The following is a 7460-nucleotide window of genomic DNA, read 5'->3' on the forward strand; positions in this document are numbered from 1 at the left end:
TCACGAAGACCATGGACACATAGCAACGGTACCGTGTAAGTGCTAGCCTAAACCAAGCCAACCAGGTTTTGATATCATATACATATACTAAAACCGTGATACATGGATATCTCATATCATTAATTTTTACATTAATCATATCATTTTGCATATATACGTATACCATGAAAATCATCGGCCCGTACGCCGGTATTACACATTTTATCAGAGCTCGGCCCGTACGCCAGCAAATAACAGTCATATAACACGGCCCGTACGCCGGCAAAACATAGCACAGCCCGTACGCTGGCAAATCACATCACATAGCATGGCCTATACGCCAGCAAACCATAGCACAACCCGTACGCTGGCAAATCACATCACATAACATGGCCCATACGCCGGCAAACCATAACACAGCCCATACACTGGCAAATCATATAAAAATCTTGGTCCATATGCCGGTTTTCCATCATAAAAATCCATATCATCCATATTCCCAGAAAAAAAAAATAGTATTTCACAACATTTTTACTCACGCCACACAATAAATTTTCACATATTAAATCATACGATCATTTTCACAGTATTTTGCAAATATAGAATATATATATAAACATATACATCTTTCGTAAATCAAATGCTAAGTATATAAATAAGCATTTTCTCAAAACATAACTAGCTTAGTTTATCCCCCTACCTGATTCCTGAAAAGCCCCTAAGAAAATCTTCCCCATACCCACAGGGTTCTCAACTCAACACCCTGAAAATAAAAACTCGCAGAATTAAAATTCAGTATTTTTATGCGCATATCACTTTCTTCAACTGTCAAAAATCTGAATATTGAATATAAAGTCTTACCTCAACCTAGGGATGATATCCAACTTTGTTTTCTTGATGATATGCTCAGGCAAACTTGTAGAGAACTTTGCCGGGAGCGTCGTGGTAACCTCAAATCTTTGATCCGGCGACTGGTGGGGCCAAAATCGAAGAGAGAGAGAAAATCGAAGAGGAGAGAGAGGGAGAGTGTTAGCTTCTTTAAGAAGCTTAAATTATCCGGATTTCCATATTTATAAAACAGCAAAATTCGTCGATGAGCACGACCTTCGTTGACGAATTCTCGTTAATTTCGTTGAACAACGAAATTCATCGATGAGCTCGACCTTCGTCGACGAATTCTCGTTAATTTCGTTGACGAAATTCAGTCATTTGTCGACAAAATTCAGTCGATATATTTCCCCCTCTCGGTATATTCTTGTCGAAGAAGCCCTATGTTCATCAACGAAATTCTCAAAGCCTTCGTCGACGAAACCCTGTGTTCATCAACGAAGCTCGGCAGCTTCCTTCTGTTCCTTTTTCCAATTTCCCTTTCTTTATTATTTAAATTTCATTTAAAATTGGGTTGTTACAGTCTTTATGTAAGTGCTTCGTATTTAAATATCTTTGTGAAATATGTTGAAAGCTCTTCCAGGGTTAATTATGGACTTAGAGACCTTATTTCAAAATTCGGAAAATGTTTTATAAGAAATCAAACCAAAAGAGCAAAAATGACTTCTGAAACCAAAAATGAAAATTCTAAAATTGGTCTGCCCAGATGACTGAGGTGTAACTTCAGAAGTCTGAAGATGAACCTCAGACGACTGAAGTTTTACTTTAAACGTCTGAAGAATTTCTTTAGAATACCGAAAAATTAGTTCAGTCAACCGAAAATTTATTTGTTGAAACACAGAACAGGCAGAATACCCTCAAAAGACTGAACCCTCAGTTCAGTCGTTTGAGCTAGGACTTCAGAAGTCTAAACCTACAGTTTAGTCATCTAACCCTGTGTTCAGACTATAATTTTTAGTGCTTTAAGGAACATCAGAAGACTGAATTCGATAGTTCATTCGTCTAAACACTGTTAACGGTTAAAAATTTTAAATGTTTTAAATTTCAAATAAAGGTTTCTTGAGCCCCAAAATTAATAAAAACTTGGAAGACACTCCAAGTAAACATGGGCAACACGAAATCATTTTTAGAATCCTATAAATACATGGTTTTACAAATCAAATCACACCAAGAACAAAAGAATTGAAAAACCTATTTATAAGCTGAAAGCTATCTTGCTGCTCTCTCTTACTCAACACTTTGCACAACTGAATTGCTGAATTTCTAAAGTGTTGATCCATCCTACTTCTGAGTTTTGAGTTGCTAATTCTCATTTAGAAGGAACTCGGCGATAAATTCTCTTGAACTTCATTGTATTTCATATTGATATTTAATTATTGAAGTACATAGTGATTGAATTTGTACTAATATGCTCTTTATGAGAGTGTCATTGTACGTAGCTATTGTTTCTTGTTTCTTAACGATTCCAGATTGTTGGATCGTTGACCAAGTGTGGGATATCAATTGGAGAGGTGCAACTCTAACTTATTGAAGGAGTGACCGAGCGTAGGGTATCGCTTGGAGAGGTGTTGCTCTAGCCTACTTAAGGAGTATTTAAGCATGGGATATCACTTGTAAAAGGTTTGTTCCACCCAGAAAGGAACGATATAGTGGAGTCATTTGGCGGTATTGGCCAAAGGCGAGGACGTAGGTTGGGGATAAACCGAACCTCATAAAAAAACGTGGTGTCACTCTCTTTCCCTATTCTCTTTAAATTCCAACAAATATATCAACTGCGTGAACAATTTAAATTTCCTAATCATAAAAACTACGTAGATTGGATTTTAAATAAACTAAAGATTAATTTGTTTTTTGGACTTGTAGAAACCGAAAAGAAGTACGTTGGTTGATTAATATTAACTGCGAAAACCATAAGGGAGTACGTTGATTAGTCAACATCCAAAACCTATTAACTGAAAGTTTATTTGAAATCTGAATTTTGGGAAGAGTGTGGATGTTATATTGTTTATCATCTTGAAAGACAAATTTCATTCTCTACAGGGTTTGAATCAAATTTATATATACAGGGCTACAAAAGCTGAAACTTGTATAAGAGCTGAATTTCATATCTTGATTGAATATTTTGTAATTGATTATTTTGAGTTATTAAAGTGCTAAATCTTGAAAGTATTGTTAGAATCAATCTAACTTGTGTATGTTGTTTTGATTATTTTGCTTAAATTGAATTGTTGGAAGAATATCTGAAAATCTACAAAGTATTCAAGTTACCATACTTACACTTATTTATAAAGGTTTATAACTTAATTAATTTTCCACTGAACTTGTGATTATAAACCAATTTTGTTTGTGTTGTGTTGAAGTATTGGTTTGTGGATTGATTGTCCAAACAAGGTTTGGTTGTGTGATTGCTAGATTAACAAGAGGTTAAGAATTCACAAAATGAATTAAAAGAAATTTTAATAATCTAATTCACCCCCCTCTTGGGACAACTCCTTAATATTCATGGCCGATTAAAAAACGCTACTTCATTTTGTTTTTTTTTTTGGGCAAATAACGCTATTTAAACCAACAATATTTGGCTAGTTTAAAGTTGTCTTCTTCCTTCCGTTCTACAAACGTACGAACCCAAGAGGAAGGAGGAAGGGAGGGCGATGAAGGGACGCGCTAGAGTGGCAGCCAAATGACCTTTTATAGGTGACCATTCTGCCACACACGTACAAGTCTAATGAACATTAAGGCTTGTGAAAGTTGAGAGGTCATTATTTAAGGAACGAAAATGAGGTATGTTCTACCTACATCTAAGCGTGTTTGATACCCTTATCCCTTATAATTTGAAATTTCAGTTGAGATTCTGAATAGTATGAAGTAGGAATTTGTTGTCTTGTATGTTGAATTGGCTTGTATTGAAGTCAATTTGTTGATTTGAAGCACCATTGTGCAACCCCCAAATTGAGGTTAGGGTTTTTTTCATATCTAAATTTTTCATGTGTAAATGATGAATGTGTAAATTTTATTATCAATTTGCATGAATATTAAATTTAGTTTTAATTTTGAAATCATAAGGTTTGAATTGGAAGTTTTTAATGTTAGGGTTTTTATTAAATTTCATAATTATTTGAATGTTTAATTAGTAAATGTTTAAATTTTTTAGGTTAGAGTTTTATTTAATCTTATGTTTATTTGAATATACAAAATGATGAATGTGAAATTGTTATTATCAATTTGCATGATTATTAAAATTAGTTTCAATTTTGAAGTCATATGCTTTCGTATTGAACATTTTTAATGTTAGGGTTTTATTTAATTTTATAATTATTTGAATGTTTAATCCATTAATGTGTAAATTTTTGAGGTTAGGTTTTTATTTCATCTTATGTTTTTTTTTTTGAATATATAAATGATGAATGTGTAAACTTTATTTCAATTTGCATGATTATCAAATATAGTTTTAATTTTGAAGTTATATGCTTTTATTGCGATGTTTGAAATAGCATGAGATAGAAAATAAATTAAATAATTATAACCTAATTTGATAATTTGTGTTATTAGAGAATAATTATAACATTTTCATTTAATAAATAAATGGAGCTTTGACACCTTTTTTTTTTTTTTTGATTACATAGGAACTCCAACCACCAACGAGCACTTCGGACCCCCTGGTGCAGCACCAAACCTATGGATCAGCGTCCTCTACCCCCAGGTCTCGCTGATCAGGGTAAAGTCCAAAATGCGGACACGACTTCTATGCATTAGTTGGACGTTTGGTCAACCCGACCCCTGGGACATATCTCCGTTACCATCCACGGTCCCCACTGACTTATAGAGCGAACTCTCACCATCTACGATTCCCGCTGGCTCACAGAGTAAACTCTCACCATCCACAAGTACCGCTGGCTTCATAAGTATATCTACCTGAAATTGAACCCCCGATGCTCCTTCTTACTTGTTGATACCTTTCCACCGCGCCATGCCTGTGTGGGCGCTTTGACACCTTCTTACTTGAAAGTAACTTTACGCACAAATAAATGGACATGTATATTTTAAGTAAGGAAGGAGAAATTTTTAGGGGAAGCAATTGCCCAAGATATGTGGAGGGATTATGTTTCGCTTAGATAGTAGTTAAAAGAATAATAATTATTAAATACAAAAAAAGTGTATTTTAACTTTTCAAGTGGGATATTTTTAGAAAAAAAAAAATGTATTTTTATTTTGATGTTAAATAAATGGTTGCTTTTTCTCATAGTAGATGTTGATTGTCTCTAATGTGCTTAATATTTCCTTCCAAAGGAATGGAGCCTTGATCTTGGAAATTTTCGGTTAGTGTTTCTTTTCTTTATTTTGTTTTTGGCCTATCATACTTGGGAATGACCACTTTCCAACACTAAGTAGGATTTCCTTGCATCTATATTGGACAATTTAGTACCTAATTAGAAGTTAAATGTATTCATCTTAACTAACTTTGAAATCTACAAGTTACTAAGAAAAACTTCATTTGCCATATATTCACATTGCAAAACTTGTTAGTTTATTTTAAAGTTCTTTCTTTGTCTTCCCTTTTTCCTTCTATTTCTAGGAAGGTTTTTAAAGTCGACATTGATGGCTTATTTTCTTATGATGACATGCTAAAGAGATATTTTGAGGAAGAACATATTGTGGTGATAAAGGAATCAAAAAGCACAAGAGTACTCAAAACATGCGGGATAAAAAGTGGTCAATTACCACCTTATTTGGTAAACAATTTGTCCATGGTAGGTGGATGTTGCTTTTTGACTTGGGTTAGTTAATTGTACTTGTTTCTCATTTTTTCAATTCCAAAAATATTTATTTATAAGTAATCCTAAATTAATGATCCTTTTATTATCAATGTTTCAATGGCTAGAAGTTGACCTAGAAGACCTGTCAATCAAGGATAAGAAGAATCTAAGATGGAACAACATGGATGTTCTTCTTCTTTGGTGTTTGAAAGAGAAAATGATCAAAAGATAGAATATTGGAGCAACTTTTACGAGGACAACATACAGGTTTGCAGCGAATAAGTAAGTGAAAGGTATAACATCAGTTATGATTTTGATCATATCAAGAATTGAGTCAAGACTTTGAAAAAGCACTTTCAAGAGCTCAAGATTTCTTAAGATCTAGTACTGGATTTGGGTGCTATCAATCAACTCAAATGATGGAAGCTCCTGCAGATGTGTGAGCAGCATACTTAAGGTATGATACCTCCCCCTTTACTGGTGACCGACATAGTTTTCCTCTCAAAAATATATTTTGATTTTTGAATGCCACATTTTGCTGCCAATTCTTTCTATGAAACCAAGTTATTTTGACTAATGAAGTAATGCCATGAAATACTTGCGATATTAGTTTCCAAGTTTCGAAAACATTATCATGCCCTATTGTCACGAGTTAAGCTTGTTCAAGGCATTATGCTTGCCTGTGACCGCTTATCTCGTGTGTTTGAGATAAGTTTCCATCATGTAAATACTAGTGTAGGGTTATTTTCTACTAATAGAATCTTTGTATGCCAAATAAAACAGTATGACTCCTCGGTCACTTTGATGTTTCCTAGTATCAGGATGATAATTACATAAAAACCTCTTTAGGAGAGGGTAAGTGTTCATCAGTCATTGTAAAATTCACTAACTATTGTCAACGTGTTTAGTCTACTTGCCTCCCTCGCTAAGCACACAATGTCAATGGAGGTGTTGTTAATGAATTTCGTAAATTCAATGTTTACTGCTTACTTGCCACTGCTTTCATGAATGTTAATGAAAGTGTTTCTTGGATGAATGTTGGTAAACTATAGGTTGACTAGTTAAGCAAGAGTCCTTTAACTAGCGCCGCATGACCCTTCACAAGGGTGTGAAAATAGTCGGACCATGACACCTTCCTTAATTCCCATTAACTATGTTTCAAGATATATGAGTTGATTAGTGCAATCATCTGCATGAATTGTAGAAAATCTCTATTTTAAGGCTTTGCTTTTGTATATTATTTGTGAAACTTTGCGCATTCGAGTAACACTTCTTGTTTGATGACGCATTGAAACAAATTTCTTGGATCATTAATTTAGTTAAGGATGTGATGTGCCTCGGAAGTGCCTTTGAAGCTCTTAGAGAAACTTCTAAAAGGAAATAGTTGGAGGTATTAAGCATGATGAGAAAGAAGAGATTGTATAAAGCAAAGTGATTGTATAGAGCTAGTATTGTCTTATATGAGCTCCTAGTTCCCACTCAAAAAAAGAAATAAAGAAAGAAAGAAAAGAAAAGAAAAGGCTGCTAGTGCTGCATATTTGAGTTTGTTTGTTGTAATGCATGTATCGATCCTATATACATTTAATTTCTATATGTTTATGTTGATGAGGCTTTAATATATCAACTATTGTCTAAATTGATATTAAATTTTTATAAATTATTTTTGCAACTTCTATCATTAACTTAGTCTTGCATAATGTATAGATCATGGTTTATCCAACTCAAAAAAAAAAGAAAAAAAAAGGAAAAAAAACTCAGAGGGGACTAAGCTGATTTTGCAACTTCACAATGCCAAGAAATTGCTTAATAAATTTGTTGTCTGGTTATGCCTAGTTGGTT

The sequence above is a fragment of the Malania oleifera genome, chromosome 9 (genome assembly GCF_029873635.1).
Source record: "Malania oleifera isolate guangnan ecotype guangnan chromosome 9, ASM2987363v1, whole genome shotgun sequence".
Taxonomy (NCBI): Eukaryota; Viridiplantae; Streptophyta; class Magnoliopsida; order Santalales; family Ximeniaceae; genus Malania; species Malania oleifera.